The sequence below is a fragment of the Atractosteus spatula genome, chromosome 4 (assembly GCF_055471065.1).
Source record: "Atractosteus spatula isolate fAtrSpa1 chromosome 4, fAtrSpa1.hap1, whole genome shotgun sequence".
NCBI classification, from domain to species: Eukaryota; Metazoa; Chordata; class Actinopteri; order Semionotiformes; family Lepisosteidae; genus Atractosteus; species Atractosteus spatula.
This window is the reverse complement of record NC_142709.1, coordinates 63465332-63482933: the sequence shown is the minus strand read 5'-3', so window position 1 is coordinate 63482933 and position 17602 is coordinate 63465332. Positions and strand designations below refer to the sequence as shown.

The 17602-nt window shown below is 38.8% G+C and overlaps 1 protein-coding gene across 1 annotated transcript in view; it reads left to right on the top strand.

The window, feature by feature from the left end:
• gpc5b (glypican 5b) overlaps positions 1–17602 on the top strand; it is a 140960-nt gene that overhangs the window by 40760 nt on the left and 82598 nt on the right. The gene's annotated exons all lie outside the window — the stretch shown is intronic.

The following is a 17602-nucleotide window of genomic DNA, read 5'->3' as shown; positions in this document are numbered from 1 at the left end:
CTTACTTAAAAAGAAAACTTAATGAGAACCTAAATCTCTGATATTCGCCCTAATAATTGTTTCAAACCCATTGAAACAATTGTAGTATTTTTTGCCAAAATTGTTTGACAAAAAGGAATTAGTAAAGCAAAAATGTCTTTGCTGGCAATAAAAAAATAGCAGATATATTTGTACAATAGTGAAATGAGCTCTGTGTGGGAGAGATTCATCAACTATTATATACCTGAGACAATGTTTGTAAGACCTTCAGGTCACACAGTTATAAAGAAAACATGGGAAATGTTTAAACATTATGTGGATATTGTTTTATATTTCTAATCATAACTACTGGATACAGCTGAACTTTGATGGGCCACAGGGTATGTTCTTGTTCTGTTTAAGTAATCTAAATCCACCGTATAAGTCCCTCATACTGTTTTGTTCACATCTAACACATCTTTCATCAAGATACTGCAGTTGTGATCGAATTTCATGAGTTTAACCCTCGTCCTCACAAGGAGTTTATTTTAGACCATCCAGTTTTACTAATAGTGATACTTTCTGTGTCAAGTTTAGCCTTTGGTGACTCAAATTTATACTTGGAGGGTCTACCCTGTGCAAATAAAGTCATATTGACCCTTGAGAGAATGGAGGATAATCTGATAAATCTTAGCAAGAAACATTCTTCTTTCATAGAGCCACATCTTTTATAAAGAAGAGACCAGCATTTTTGTGTGGAACTGCATTATCAAATTCGTGTTGTTAGATTTTGCAACATATTAATTTCACATATCAAAGGTGTCATATATTCTTCTTTGGTTCTATTCTGCGACCCTGGCTCCATTCATGAGAGAATGGAGACAAGCTCCTTCGCATAGTCAATACAATTTTGAGTTAGAGTCGAAGAACTGCCCGTTTCCCTGGCAACCACAGTCAGAAATAAATGAAAGTCAGCTACATTAATGAAATACAAAAACAAACTTTTTTTGTCTTGTTTGACAATGTGATGTTTCTTTCCTTTCGTGATTATATTAATCTATTTGTTTTCGGGGTAGTGTTTACATAGGTAGCACTTAGTCTGGACATTTTGTTAAGTGCTTATAAAGAAAGCAAAAGAATCTCCATTTCACCCCCTGGAATCCATCCTGTCAGCTGCTGGTTTAATGGGAAGGCGAGCTAGTGCATCCCTTTCCAAAGAGTCTCAGGCACTGCATGCCTCTTGTAATAATTCCAAGAAATCTTTCTCACAATTCTATTGTTTTAATATTACCAGTCTCAGAGTGTACAGCTATTCCCCCAGAGCAGGAAAAAAGAATAAACAGAGAGTGTTTGCCTTTTCTACATTTGGCATTGACAGGCATGTCACTGGTCTCCTCCAAAAGGATGTGGTGTAACTAAGTAATTCTAAATTGGTATCAAATACTTCTGTCTGATAGGTCTGTACAACACACACTGATAGTTACTATATACATCACTAGCAATTAACCTGGTGATCATTAGAATATAGAGGTTATTTTAGTCACAGTTTGTCTTGGTTTCTCTCAGAAACCCTACTGTGCGAGGTGGTTGTATGTGTTGTTAAAGCCTTGTCCCCACAAACATTGGAGCCCCACTCTACATTTTGTAGAAGTGAAGCCAGTTTAAGTGGTTGTAATTTCCTTCTGAGAGATATCTGTATTCTTTTACTCAAATAGCATCTGTGAGCCTAGGACACTGCAAGAAGCACTTATAAACAGCATACAAAACTGAACTTCTTTCACATAGAAACAAGGTGAATGCGCTGGCTGATCATCACTTCATTCCAGTTTTATTGAATAGCTAGTCTGAAGACCTGTGTGGAGTCCAAATTATCACTCATGTTCCTGGGGGTTTTTGGAGAGGTGAGAAAGACCCTCCTCTCTCTCCAAAGTTTATCGAACTGGGGATTGTCCAAGAAGAAACAGGTTGGGTTTATATCCTGTCGCACAAATCCTGATGCCCAGAAACCGCTTGGCCAGGTGATCCACATTCTCATCGGGTTCAAGTTTGAACTGGGCTTTTATATGTCATAGTAAAAAAAACAAACTGATAATTATCTATATATGTGTGTAAATATAATGGATCATTGAAAGAGGAAGGTGAAAGCTGCATGTGATTGATCCTCAATGATCCTCATCTTATTCTACTGTCTCCTTGTACCTACTATAAAGTATTTGCTCCCTAGTCAGCAGCAATACTTTTTTTGGATATCTGCAGCCATATAAAATAATTTGCTTTCCATAAGATTGTATGTCTGAGTTGAGAATGTCTGAGTGTGCAGAGAGATAATGTAATACAATGTAGCCTTATCGAATTATGCAACTAGAGTGATGATGAGTTTTCCATCAGCATCGTAGAATGTGGGTAAGCCATAGGATGTGAGGAAGGAATCAGTAGATTTGGGATTAGAGAACTGTGGGGGGAAGATGGCCTGGTTCCGGTCTTTAAAATGCTTTGAAACATTTTTCTTCAACGTCCGAGCACTGCATTGAATGCATGGAGTGCACAGATTTGCTGACAAAATTTTGTTTGTAAAAATGTGTATAATGCATTGTTTTCAAATTTTACTGATAGTAAACAGGAATGGATTAATATAGTAATCAAAACAAAGAAGGGAAGTTCAAAAGTACACCCTAGTTAAAGAAAGGCTAGTTAGAAACTTCAGCAGTGGTTATGAAAATAGTTAAAACCTCGTAATGGAATAACTGAAGTGAATTTTGGCAGAGCTAATTATAATGTCAAGGGTTGGTAACAACACATTTACTGGCATTATGAAGGTATTTACTCTATGAACATAAATATTTGTGTGTGCTGCAAGTTCAGTTGTTGTTCTTACTGTCCTGTTTCAAAGTCATCACATTTTTTCAGTGAAAGTTGACAGTCAGTCTGTAGAAGATCTAGAATAATATAGTGGTTAAAGAATAGTTCCCCAAGAATTAATTATCAGGAATAACATGAATAACATGGGAGATAGGAGGGATAAGAATACCAAAACTAAAAATAAACACCCAAATTAACGTTTCAAATCCCATGTTGTATTAGAGACGCACGTGTAAAAAGGAGGAAGGTTTATAGCTAAATTTGTGGAATTGTGTTCTCACTGATTTATGTCATTAAAGTATTTCACTGAAAGACATAAAGAACTTATTGAACTTAATACCATGTAGCACATTTGGTGTGCCTCAGTCTTGTTAATTTAAAGTTGCTGTTTGGTGTACTCAATCTAATGACATCATTGTGGATTAATATGTGGTTTTGTGGGCCCTGCCTCACACTAATGACATTTCGTACTTTCACATTCTTACTTATTATCATTTAAAATCAAACCCTGCTGAGGTGGTGAGTTTTTTTGTATTTGTAACGGGCTTGTGCCTTTTAAAGGACAAAATAAATGACTCAGTTTGCCTGACTTACTTCTGTATTTCTGAATATGCATTTGATTTGCCAGATGTACTGTTTATTGGTTTTAAAGCAGTGGTGAATTGAAAGAACATGTCCGTCTTGGCTTGGAGCTTAACATCCTCAATTCATGTCTGCTGTCCTTCAAGCCAGGGCTTGACAAAAATGACACCTTTGAAAGGAAATAATATCTAATGGGTTAGATTTACATCAGTGTCAGATCCAGTGCTTGGTTTGTAATGAGAAAAGGTTATGGAGCTTAGGCAAACGTTTAATCTTAATCATCGAATTTTAAACTTGCTAGGACTGAATTTGAGGCAATAATATTAAGACAATAATTCTCCTGTAAGTACTGATGTTATAGGTAGACAAGCACATGTTCTATGAGCATATTATATAAAAAGTAGATGGTACTAAAATTAATCTAAGAGCAACTGCAGGACAAACAGTGCTTGAATGCTTGAATATATACTCACCCCAGCTATTACCTCTCCTTTGTATAAGTTCTGCTCGAGCTTTCAAAGAGAAGTCCAGCCGACCCACAATCTTCATAGAGGTCAAACAATTGACCAAAGGCTGAACAGCCCAGAGATGTTGACATGACTCTTCTGCAGTTTGGCTGGTGCTTGAATCTGCTAAGCCCACGGAAAAAGATTTTGTTATGAATTATAAACAAAGGAGTCATACAAAAACAAACCTTTCTTAACAGAAGTGTCAGGCTGAGAGGTGCTGGGACCATGAACCTTCAAGCCTTGGCAAAAGCCCAGTGCAAATTAAGTACTGGTCCAGAGCACATTTTCTACCCTGAGTTGCCTTTCCTGTATGAAAACAGGAAAATGTTTAACAGAGCAGGGAAACACATTTGATGGGGATGGCAGTTTTAATAGATACTTTATTCACTACTCTAATTTGAATGAAGTAAGAACTTCATGATAAAAAAATAAAAATAAAAAGAGACCGTTGTTTTAGTGAACGTACTGTAGAATTGCACACATCTTGAGAGCTGCAGTAAGCAGTGTGTCTCTGTGGTGTAGGACATGCCCTTTTCTTCTGAGTGTCTTCAGTGGCATGCTCTTCTCCTAGTGTCTTTTGGCAGTGAGGTGTGGCTGTGAGAATGCAGTGGAAGAATGGGCCATTGTAGGACCATCACAAGGCCGGCCGGCTAGGGCACCCTTAAGTCAGCAAACAATGGTTTCCCTATTGAGACTCTGTGGGAAAACACAAACCTCTGCCTCCAAGCTGAGACAGGGAATGTGCCCTTAAATGGCAGAGGCCTTGGAGAGAAAGTAAAATCCTGTAGTGAAAACTAATCTCTGAGCATGTGTGCAAACAAAGGCCATGGTCTGGCATACTGATACTGTCAGCCATTCAACCCCCCAGGCCCTGAGGAAACAATGCATACCAGCAGTCCCAGCTTACGGAGTGCTGCTATCACTCACTGACTGTCCTCATCTTTCACAAGCGCCTATGGGATACATTTAAAGGTGCTGACATTTATTGATGCCCTATATTTGAAACAGAATTACTCATTAACATAGTTAGGGTGTATTTTTGTAAAACATACTTCTTTGTTAGTGAAGGTATTATCCTCACATTTTCTGATTATTTGTTTGTTATATTCAAGCAAACTGTATGCATTATATTTGTATAGGTGTTTTATGATACACCATACCAATGATATTAATAATTAAATGATTTAAGATATAGAACACCAAATCATTTTGAATAAAAATAAATAATACAAGCTGGAAACAGCGTCAGCATGCGTAGGCTGCAAAGGAACAAGTAAAGGTTTATTCCACACCTGAAGAAGGCTCCATAGCTAAAAAGTTGTGTCTGTTCTTTTCAGCATGGAATAAACCTTTACTTGTTCCATAATAAATAGTAGTCATTATTAAGTGATTTAAGACACAGGATACCAATACTCATGCCTTCAACCCAGGACTTCTGCAATTGTAAATTGTCTCCACTCACACTTGTCAGATATACTTTGTGTTTTCTTTTAAAAAACTTTCTTTTTGAGTTGCAAACAGTGGTTGCTCTGTTTAGTATATTGTCCGTATTGCATAGCTTGAAGATAAGTTGAAGGCCAGTCACAGTGGCAAAACAAATATGCACAGCCTGTGCATGCTGATGCAGCTGCCCACTCAGACTTCATGAAATGAATATGTGTGTATTTAAACACATATTGTCAGAAACCCTTTGAAATTGAAAGGTTAGATTAGATAAATATTGAAGGCAAAGTAGACAGGATACTCAAACATCACCTCCTTGTCCAAAGGTGTGGGGGCAATTGTCTTAGTTGAAAAAGCTATTTGACAAAATATCCATATCCAAAATATCCATATTTTGTTTTTCAGCAGAGGAGTGAGTACAGTACATGCACACAGACACACCTGATAGCATTCAGGACGTGTAGGGCTACTTTCTTGACAATTGCTTTATATGACAAGTGGTAAATTGCGGCCTACAAGTGGATTTGTGTTATCGCAGAGATGTGGTACCAGGAATTAACAATCCTGGCCCTGGAGAGCTGGTATGTTTTTAGGTTTTTATCCCAACACTGCCCTTAATAACATCAATTGGTTAGCCTTGAAAAAACCTGGAAAACTGGCAAGACACATATACATTGTTGTATATAGTCTATACCTGTCGAAAAGATATCACTTGAGATATATAACTGGATAATTAATTATAATTGTAATTATTGAATGCATGGAATGTTCAGATTTTCACCAGGGATTTGTATTTGTATAAAAGGGAATGCTGATGGTTGGTGGCTCGGCCTGGAAATTTGGAATTGTACTTTATGTGAATAAGACATATGACGTTTTGTTTGTTTGTCTGTTTGTTTGGATTCAACTTTAGTAAAGAAAACTGCGCATGGGTCTGTTTGCTTTTCCATCAGTGTCAGAATGTTTTAATGTGCAAATGTTTCCAAATGTCCATCCTGAGGTGGGTGTAGTCTACAAAGGGTATGGAAAATAATTTAATTAAATTGTGACAAGGTAAAGGTCCATATACAGTATGGCAGTGAGCCATTTCTTGAATGTTTCCATTAATCTTTCAAAACAATAATTTTCCACAATCTTGAGTTAAGATAATCAATTCATTATGAATTACCGATTGAATGAAACTTACTGGGCAACTTGTAGGTTTTTCTGAAATATAAAAACAATTAGAGGCAGCACATTGTAAATCACCCAACCTTTGATACTTTGAACTACCTGTTTGTAGTACATCTATACTGTGTGAGTGTAAGTCTGAAAGGTGTTCCTTTTATGATGTGTAGAAGCCAGTTTATCTGGACAAACTGTCAGTAATCATCTTTTGCAAAGACACTCGAATTTCCCCATCTACCTTAAAAAACTGTATTCTGCTGTTGACTGTGAAACTTGACTTTGTCACGTCCTTTTTTGTCTCTTTTAAACCACAAATGTAGCCACCTTCCATGCAGTGTTACACAGTACAGTACTTACTGACAGAAAAGCAAAAGAACAGGTTGACTAGAGTCTAGCACAGGCAGTGAACCTCAGGTGTCTTGTGCAACTTGGAGGGTTGGATTACAGCGAGCTTGCTTTTGTGTGCGTGTAAGGGAGAGGGATTCTGGAGTGGTGTCTGAGGAGCTAATGGAGGGCAAGGGAGGGCACCCTACTGTCAGGAGATTGAGCATCATCTGGTTCTTCATACTGTTGACTTTCACAAGGGCCATTATGGCCTGTTAAAGAGGTACATGTAGACAGATGACAAATGATCTCTGTGCAGTTGTTTTAGTATGTGATACAGGGTCGCCGGAAGTCAACAAAATAAAGACTTTTGAATAGATTCAGCTGGAGTTTGTGTCCTTGAGAACGAAAAGATTTATGAACGTCAGAGCTTAAAAAAGTGCAATTTAATCAGAAAGATTTTTGTATATAAGGCTTACCACTTTAAGAAAAAAGCTTTTTTTTTTCAGAAAAAATATGTTTGTCTTTTGTTGGGTTCTCAGGGTCTATGGAAAAAATTGACATATGTTCATTGTAAACTTGACAAAGTTTCTTGTTGGAAGTGGCAGGACTTGTACAGTATATTAATGATGTGCACCAAACAGTATAAACTTTATTGGAAATTGTTTATGCTCTCCTAGGTCTTGAGAATCAAATGCAAATTTAATGCTCAAGCACTTAAAGCATTGATAAGTAATGACTGATTACTTTGTCCACCTTATTGGTTACGCTAACAACAGTGTACCTGAAGCATTATGTATTTATAATGCTCTAACAAAATATTGCAAATCAGTATTAGAAAAGACTGACAGACCACAAGCTACAAAGCACAGTAAAGTTGTTCTGAATTAAGGCAATGTGAACACTAATTAGCTCTGGCTGTTGCACAATGCTAGAAAACAACTGCCTATAAAGACTCTTAATTCCCTTTTGGATTAAGTCAAAAATAATTTGCATTCCCCTAATTCATACTGACTTGCTTATTTTAAAAAATGCACCGGAAAGGTATTCCTTATAAGATATTTGAATGTTGATTTCCCTGATCAATGTGTAGACGTGTTGATGAGCCCTGCTAAGTGTGTAACAGCACCTCATGTCTCTAACTTTGATTTTATAAGAGCAAAATAGACATCAGGAGACTTCTTCTAGTTTTGTGAAAAGACCAATAATATTAACTACTAATATTCACATTCTTTTAATATCTATATTGTTTCTATTATATTCATCTACCACCAACTGTCTATGCTGATAACTTCATGCTCCAATTAAAACCCTTTTTTGGAGCATGGTCTCAAAATTCATCTGTTAATAAAAGAAGACAATGAGAGTCTGACACAGCCTCCGAATGCTTCACATTTTTATCAGGTTATGACAATCCATTTGTTTACCGCACAGACATCTGGAATCTATTCTGATGTTGAAGGCAGGAGGGGGGCTGAGAATAGTCTCTCAGAGCTGATCTCAAATCTTTCTTACTTGCACACGCAGACTTATAGCCTTGCAATTACACTCCTCTGCTCTTAATTCAATTCACTTACATATTAGCATGCACACAATCACTGCATCTCAAACAAGCTTTCACATAGGCATAATCATGCATTAATCTTAAGTACAGCACAGTTAACATAAAAATTAAACTTAATCCTTGCATTCTCATGCCGAGAATCGGATATAGTCATATGTTTGGAATTTCACAATTATTGAAAGTAATTGCGGTAAATTTGCATGGTATTTTTGGTTTTTCCCTGGGTGCGTAATGCTTAGACCATGCATTTACAGTACTTTGCTTTTCAGCGTTTTTTCATGGTGTGTATAATGTTTTACCATATCCGGGCATCTTTGTCCATGATGCTCTCAATGTTAAGATACACTTTATTCTGCTTTTACCATGGCTTGTTAGAGTAAGCTTTTACAAGCTGCTACTGCTGATTTCACAGAAAATTGTATTTTTGTCTTTCTCAACTGTTCTGTATGTCTTGGCAGACTGATGTCTCAGATTGTTGCATCTGTGTTCACGTGGCCTTTCGACATAAGATCTGAGTTTGAGGGCAGTAACTAGTGCATAGGTTAGAGAGCAATGTGCATGTCTCAATAAGACAACAGTGTCCTGCTTGGCGAGGAGCTGACAGCCTGGTTGCTATAGCTGCTTCTATAGCAGCTCTGTGAGTGCTGGCTGTGTGGCTGGTGGGAGAAAGTGAGATCTGGCACTGGAGTGTACAGCCTTGGAAGTCACTGAATAATGGGACAACACGACTCTGCTGTAATGATGGTGTCTCTGCCCTCTTCCTGGTGGTATGTTGTGGCCCTGGTTGTTTTCTTCTCTAATGCGGTCACTGATTTTGATGTACACCCTGTATGAAGGCTGATATGGGCTTGACAAATAATAAAAGAAAATGTGAGGACCTGTGGCAAAAGTGATTTCATTCAGTTGAGATGAAAGGTCAAATGTTAAAAAGGGAGGTGTGGGTGATCTTAAAATGGTACAGCCTTGTCACTGTCTTCACTCGCAGTACTTTCCAGAAAGTCTGTTCTCTTGATGAAGTTGATGTTTTTGCTGAAAGCCCTGAAGTCAGTCTGTTTTGCTATAATGGAAGAATTCAGCAGGAGGTGAGAGTAATTCTACCACATGGCCAATACACATCTAATGCATCATAAAATGAGTGAGGAGACAAGGGTACACGTGGGGAGAAGGAGTTGTCTGTGCACTGTTCTGCCCTGCGTGTCAGCAGCCACAGGGCAGATATCCTGCCAGTACCTCACTTTATTACTAGCATGTGGCTGACATGTTTTGCTGACATTTCAAATTGCAATCTGCCTTGGTCATCACTTGCTTTTGCAAAGCATTAACCTTAGCTCATTAGCTCTTAGTGATATTCATTGTAAAAAAATAATTACGTTAATTAAAACAGAGTTCGGCGGAACAGTATTTGTACGAAGAAGGAACAGTGAAAAAGCTTTGCCACGTCTCATTCCAGATAAGAGACAAAATTCTCCACCCTGTGCCCCACTTCCCCCTCTGCCCTTCTGCTGCATTGACTGAACTGATGGGGAGCCCATGTGCTCTGGGTCTCCGTTCTGTGACTCGGGATCCTTCCTGCTCTTTCCTTGCACAGCCCCCTGGCCCTTGGACACAGTAACGGCAGTAGCAGGGAGAAGTGTACATCGACACCCCAGTTCCCACAGGACACAGTTCTTCCTACTAATCTGGAACAGAGGGTATTCCACAGCTATCGGGTTTCTGGTGTCCGGAGCTAGGCTCCACACTTGACAGCCTTGACTGTTTTGTAACAACAGGCTTCTCTGCGTGTGCTTGGGCTAATAGGCGTAGCCGGTGCAGGCCAAACACAATGGAATGCTTATCTCACTGCGTGAATAGTGTTGATGTATATTCTGTGTCTCTTCCATCTATTTAGTGTAACATTTGTGTGGTAAGAAAAGCTCAGTAATAAAGATGGCCAAGCCCCAATGTTGAACTGTCATCAGATTTCCACTGCAGGTTTTATAGCTCCTGATCTATACATTATATACTATACCTTGATATTCTGTATAGAGAAATTTGTGCCTGAACATGTTAGTCTTTGTATTAAAAACATTTATAATATTTTCTTATCCTGAAGAAGACCAATGAAAAAAACAGCATATTGTCTGAAGTGAATCACTCCTTAGCGGGTCTGACATTGTTCTCAGTTGTCATGCCAATTGATAACACCATTTAGAACAAGCTGTAGAGTAGGTGCACAAATTATATAAAAGAATTGTACAGATTGTCAAAAGGATACATTTTAACTTTTGATTTTTTTAAAGTGCTACCTCACTTCCAGTTGAGATTTTGTTTATTGTTTTTAAGGAGTAGTTTCTATTTTCTATGGGCAGCCTATATATCACAAAACTCCAACCAATCATCAGTTGTCAGAATTATCTGCATTGTAAAAGATTTGCATGCTAGTTTGCAGTTATTTGGAAATGATTATAACTTTCCCTGGATTCTCCATCTGTATAAGTACCTGCCAAATCCTGGACCTAGTAGAGAGATTAAGTCACACAAGCGGAGCATATGACCATTATAAATTAATGTACTATTACCAGTCCTGTCCCAAGCGGCCTCAGTGTACAATCCAGAGGAATACTGAAAAAGTATATATTTCATTATTGATGACAACACTTTAAAAACAGTGAGTTCTTTTTTCCTATGTCCTCTATGTCATGCGAAACGACTTCTGGAGCAAATACTGGTGCACATGTGAGGCAGTTGATATCCTCTCTTCAAGTCTTCACCCTCAGTTTCATAAATCTATTCAGTCACTTTTATCTATCATGTTATTTGACAATAACTCCAGGCATGCAACCTCAGACAGCTGGCTACACTAGGATGGTAAACAAATGTTAGAAATGGAGCCTTGTGCTCCATTGAAGTAAGTGAAAGGCAAAGACCTGTTTTTTTCTTAAAGGAATTGCTAAGTACTAACATTTATGAGACCGGGATGAAGAGCTTAATGATTGAAGGAAAAAAAAACTTCCGCTGTATTCTTCTCAGGATATGTTTCTCAACTTCTTCTTAAAGTGTTCTTGAGAACAGGTGTCCTTGAAAGACTAGCACGGGGCTTAAGAGTGAGATTTATAGCCCCAAAGGCAGTGTCAATGTTTTTGCTTTCTGGGGCGTTGGAAAAGGGTATTCCCTCACAAGGCCTCATCCACTGGTTTTCTAGCCCCCCTTTGCAACTTTTACTTTCCTGGAGGTGATAGTGGTCAGGGTAGGGGGCTAGGTATGATCACAATTCATGGGATTGCAGGGGTTCAGGGCCTGAACCAGAGATAACATGTCTCACTTGACACTTGTCTTGTGGAAAAGATGTGTAGCCTGGGGCTGGAGGTTGAAGTATTTTCTTCTTATGATGTGGAAACCCCCAGACTAGAAGGTTGGCTTGGTGGAGGGATGATTGAGACTGAAGCATGGTTAAAGTGATCTAAGGGAATACTTTATTTTAGAGAAAAAAAAATGAAATCCTATATAGAAGGATGAACAGTTGTACTGGTAACCGTGGCAATACTCAGCACATACAAAAAAAAAAAACAGCAGCAGCAACAACAACATCAAAAAAGGGAACCTTTGAGCAGTTAAGTCTGTAGAGCCTGTAAACACTGGTCGTCATGGTTTCTGGCAGCATGGTCCTGGCTCTTCTAGGGAGGGGGCCGAACCAGAAAAGCTCTGAGCCATTGTCATGCAAATGGGATTCCAAGACATATCTCAAATACATGCACAGTGTATTTGCCCCCTTTCCCCTGCCTGCCAATGTCTCTGTGGCTTTTTTTTCTGTTGCCCGGTTGCACAACATGGAGGATGCCAGTATCACATGCACTGGGCTCTTTTGAGCAAAGTAATAAGTGCTGCCCAACTCTCCTTTGAACTTTCTCTATGGCTGAACTTGCTTGCTTGGCACTTGCTTCTTTAGCAGGGGCTGTGTTTAATCTACTGGAAGGGCTGCAAGAGACCCCATTCTGAGATCCTGGGACTTGTACAGGTCATGGAGATGAAAAACTTTATTAATATGTTCCCTGATTTTTTTCCACTCAAATCAATCTACAGGGAACTATAACTATACTGGCTGTCGAGGAGAGCTGGCAGATGTTCTGAGCATAAAGGATCTTACAAATGTGCATAAACCTTTTATATTATCAATTACACATTTTATTATCTCAATGTATGCATGCTGTCTGAGCTATAATACTTATTAGAATGACTTGTGAGATTTTAAATTTTGGCACTCAAAATGCTATGCATTAAAGGGCATACTGGGACACAATTAAGGAAAAAATGAATAACAGATCCAAGCATGGTTCAGTAATTTTTTGTTTTTTTCACATTGCTTGCATTTAATCATGTCCATTTCTGGGTTAAGAAATATGTCCCTACTTTAATCAGAGCATCAGTTAATAGGAAGACAAGTCTGCCAAATCTCTCACATCAAATGACTTTTTAATGTCATGTCATGCTCATATGCTAAAGTTCTCCAATGTATTTTCCTGTAGTCATTCAGGCATCGCTTTCTTTCAAGAGGGATAAGGAAAAAATCCCCCCTCAAAGAGCCAGTGCTTCTCAACATATGACATTTTTCCTTTGGATTTCCCTCTTAAGGACTGACAAACTTTGGCATCTTCCTGATGATTAAGAAGGTACTGTACAATACGTAATCTTATTTTGGAATGTAAAGTCTCTTACTGTGACGTAGTCAAGAAGCATCACCATTGATAAATAGGATTTAAAAAGGATCTATTCTGATTTATATGCAATCAGAACTTTTTTAAATGTTCCATGTAAATGCAAATTAACAGTGCAGTCACCAATCATTAAGATATAAAACTACATACAGGTATATATTGTGTGGTGTCCAAATTGTGCTCAAAGTGGAAGAGATCCATGAATGATGTACAAATGACCAAACAAACCAGATGGGACGAATGGTTTTCTCTGTTTTATATTCATTCTTATGTTCTAAGTGCCACCTTCTATGAGCTCTCAGCAGTGTGGCTCATTACTTGATACAGTCACAATGCTTTTTACGCGTCTTTGCACTATATGCCCTCCAATAAATGACCTCCTTACAGTATCTTACAGTACAGGCAAAACATTTTCAGTGAAGAATCCAGCAAAACTCAGTCCTTCCCCAATCTGTGCATAAGACTAACATTGCTTCGCTGCTTAGAGCGTATGAGGTGTTATGTCGTCATTTCGGTTTCATCTTCTGGCACGTAGATTTCAGATTGGCACGTAGGACGGGCAGGTGGCTAGACAGCCCCAATTCCCATCCCTGCCAAACTGGGGCTTCTACATGCCACTGGCCCACCGCGCCGCCTGCCCACCCCCACGTCTGGAACATGGATAGGCCCTGCTGACTGATGGTGTCGATGCCCACACTACTGCCTCCTCTGATGAATGATTCCTGGGTGCCTCTGTTGCTGCCAGTCAGTCCTGATAGGGCTGTGGGGGAGGGCTACTGCTGGGATTGAATGTTTTCCTCTTCATGTGCTGCTTGGCTGTTCCACTGTACTGTACTGTAACGGCCGTCCTCAGACGTACTTTAATGAGTGTGAAACAAGGGGTTTTTGAGGGACCTGTTCAGATTTTACCTTATCAAAAGGGTAAAAGAATCAAGTAGACCTTCTTTAATTAGATAAATATGTACTGTTACCATGTACATTGTAACATTCATTCCATAGAAACAACAAAGCCTGAAGCTGTCTTATTTTCATTTTATTACTTTAATCTATTATAAAGTGCTAAATGTTACTAAGAAAATTTTAATCAACTATCCATTACATTACACAAATATGTATATTATTACTATATGAGGCTTCCATGAAATTTGGCTTTTTCATCCAATATCTTGTGAAAGTTAGATTATTCTTTTAAACCAATGCAATTGCAATTATTATTGATACACAAGTGGTATTCATATTACAAGACATTACAACATTTCAACTTGTATTTTAGGAATATATTTAACTTGGTACTTTAGGAATGTTTTTAAGGTGAATTTTCTGTCTACTTTTTAAATTCAAGTAGCAGTCTATCTTGTAAATTCAGGTTAGATAGTCTGTAACAGCAGCACATTCTAAACTCCTATTGTCAGTATATTTTTACTGACACACAGTTCCACTTCAGACCTATTCATGTCCCAGGTGCAATAGGAACCAAAACCATCTTCTAACAGAATGAGTCATGGATTACATCTTGTTTCCTTAAAATCTAAAATTGTTACACACTAATCATAATGGTGTAATGGTATTCCACAGAGCAAAGTCATATTTCAGTAAATAATTGTGAATAATAATTTCGATTAATAATTGAAGTCCACTATATAGAAGGGTCACATTTATTCACATCTTCAAGTATTCCTATAAATAAAAGCTATCGCAGGGGGGCACAGTGCCATAGTGGTTAGCATGGCTGCCTTGCAGCACTGGGTTCAATTCCGGACCTGGGGTGCTAGGGCTTCATGTTCTCCCTGCATTTGAGTGGGTTCCCTCTGGGTGCTCTGGTTACCACCCACAGTTCAGAGATATACTGGCAGTTATTGTCTTCTTGAACAATTCGCCCCAGGTGCAAGTGTGCGTGTTTGTGCCTGCGTGTACACCCTGCGATGGACTGGCATCCTGTGCAGGATGTGCCTGTTGCTTGCCAGGATAGGGTTGCAGGGGAGCCAGAGTCTAAATTTGGATGAAATGGTTTGGAAAATGGATGGATGGAAGGAAAATCCAACACAAATCTTAGCTGAGGAAGTCTGAGCTCTTAGGAAATGATCAATTGGGAGATGTAGTACAGTATATGTTCTATGAATGTCATGCATATATGGAAACATAAACAGTATACATATATAAACATATAGCATATATATTTTTATACTGTATCTTGTTTTATGGATATTAAAAATTGTATTTTTCTGCGAGGGGGGTGGCAGCAAATGAACTGCCCTATGATGAGCTCCTGTACTGAGCAAGAGCGTATTCAGAGCCTAAACTGCCACCACCTGTGAACCATTACTCAAGGTGGGGTCTCATGCCCTTTGATCTTGCCTACCTCTCCCATGTTCTTCTGTTTCCTGGCAATACCGCAGAGCTCCACTCAGAAGCTCAGCACTTCACAGGAACAGTGATGCTGTTTCCTGGCCGCTACATGGTTGTAATCCACATGCCAGCAAGTACGATTCCTGGGAAGTATCTTCTGAGCTTGGGGAGGAAATGAATTGTTGTAGGAATACCTTTATTAAACCAGCTTTACTGCCTACTGCATGCCTTTGGATCTTGCAGCCTTTTGTGTTCGGATGGCCACGGTCCTTTGAGAAAATCATCTTGAGCTGATTTTTCCCTTCTTGCCAAAGGGAATGTGAAGGAATTTCCTGTGCTCCTTTTGGATTCCCAGCTGACATAATCACCCAGGATTTAAAGCAGAAATGCTTCCAACACGAGGCTTCAGCTTTAACACAAAATGGAAGAGCTTTATTTACCATTCACTTCCCAGACTTATCTGGCTCCACAGTCATCACACTGCACTTTCATTACCCATTTAAAATAAGTGCTTTGTGTTCTTTTGTGAAGCTGTGTGTGTCAGTTGTCTGAGGATGCTGTGTGCCCTTAACCACATTAGAGATAGGCCTTATTTTGTGAGGTTTTCAAACTGTCAGGTTGCTCTGAAGGACTCTTAGTTTTACTGCCTAGCTTGACCCAGTCCACAGTAATCTGTTCTCTTCTTGGCATGTGAGCCAAAGGTCTCAGGGACTATGCAAAATTAGCCTGAAATTCCTTAGCTTGCCCCTTCCCTCCTGTAGTGGCAGTAGTGGAATTCTCCTGCTCTTGAAGTGTCAGGCAGGTTGCGTGTGTTAAGAGCTTGCCCTCTCTTCTCTGCATGTCACTGCCCCAAACTTTTCACCTCTGACAGTTTAGCGATCCATCTGAAAGGTTATTTAACACTGCCACCTGCTGGACACTGCGTATTGCATGCAGAGCTTCTCAAGCTACTTTTGACTAGTAAGACTACTGTACATGTGGCGTGAACTGTACTCTAATCATTAATTTTCTGTTAACTAATAATTAGGATTGCAGTTAACATCCCAGTATTTAATTCTGACAACAATACAGGATCCTTTGAAAAAACATTTTTCCCTTAATCATTATTTTTTCTTTTGTTGAAGACTCTCCATTTCATGAGTGGACTGTCACTGCAGCCTCATGAACTGTACCTCATTGACCTCAGTTTCAATGAAGACTGAATCACTTCCACAAAGTTGCATTTCATTGTCTTTAATGTTCAAAATGATGCAGTTTCTTAGACTGGTATGATGGCAGTGTTGAGAGATGCTTGTTCTCATTTTGTAGGCCTCTTTACTGGGAACTTTAATTGCTTAAAATAAACCACATTATTGAATCATCACATAACTGTGCCAAGCCTCATTGAACATAACATCCTATTTATAAACAATAGGATGGCCATTCTGCCAATTTAGCTGATTTGCTTTATAGTAACTTATTGATCTGGTCTTTTAAAGAAGTGGTGGCAACAGCCTTGGTGACATGGATGGGTAGCTTGTTCTGCACTCCCACATCCCTTGTGTAAAAAAGTGCTTCCTGATCTGTTTAAATGCACTTGCCTGTAGGTTCCAGTTGTGTTGACTGATTTCTGTATGACCCCACAGATATACCCCCACAGGCATGGAGCTTAATTTATTTTACTATTTTTAATGGCTACTGTACAGTACATCTCTCATAAAAGTGTTAAATAGAAAGAAGTGTGGTTATTTAAAAATCATCCCTCTGATAGCAAGGCTATTTCGTTTTAGAGAACATCTCCTGAGGTTCCCTTTACTTATTCCCTCATTCTTTCACTTTACTCCCTGTTTCAGTATAGGTTTTCCATCCCCACATTATTAAAATTGATATTTAAAAATCCAGAATATCAGATAAGTATGTAGAATAAGAATGTAGCGCCAATCTTGAGTCCAAAATTCTTCTGTTTTGCTTTTGTTAAAAGTTAACACTTTTCTATAAGTACTGTAGGTGTCCACTACACAAGAAGGTGTTTACGTCCAGATGCCAAAAGAAAATACAACAGATTTTTCTTAGTAGTAATGGAGTCTTGAGCAAGCATATACAGTAGACTAGTATATCCTTAGTTCACTCTTGAATGGACAGCTGCTTGATAGTATCACATCCACCTCAGTGCTTCAGAG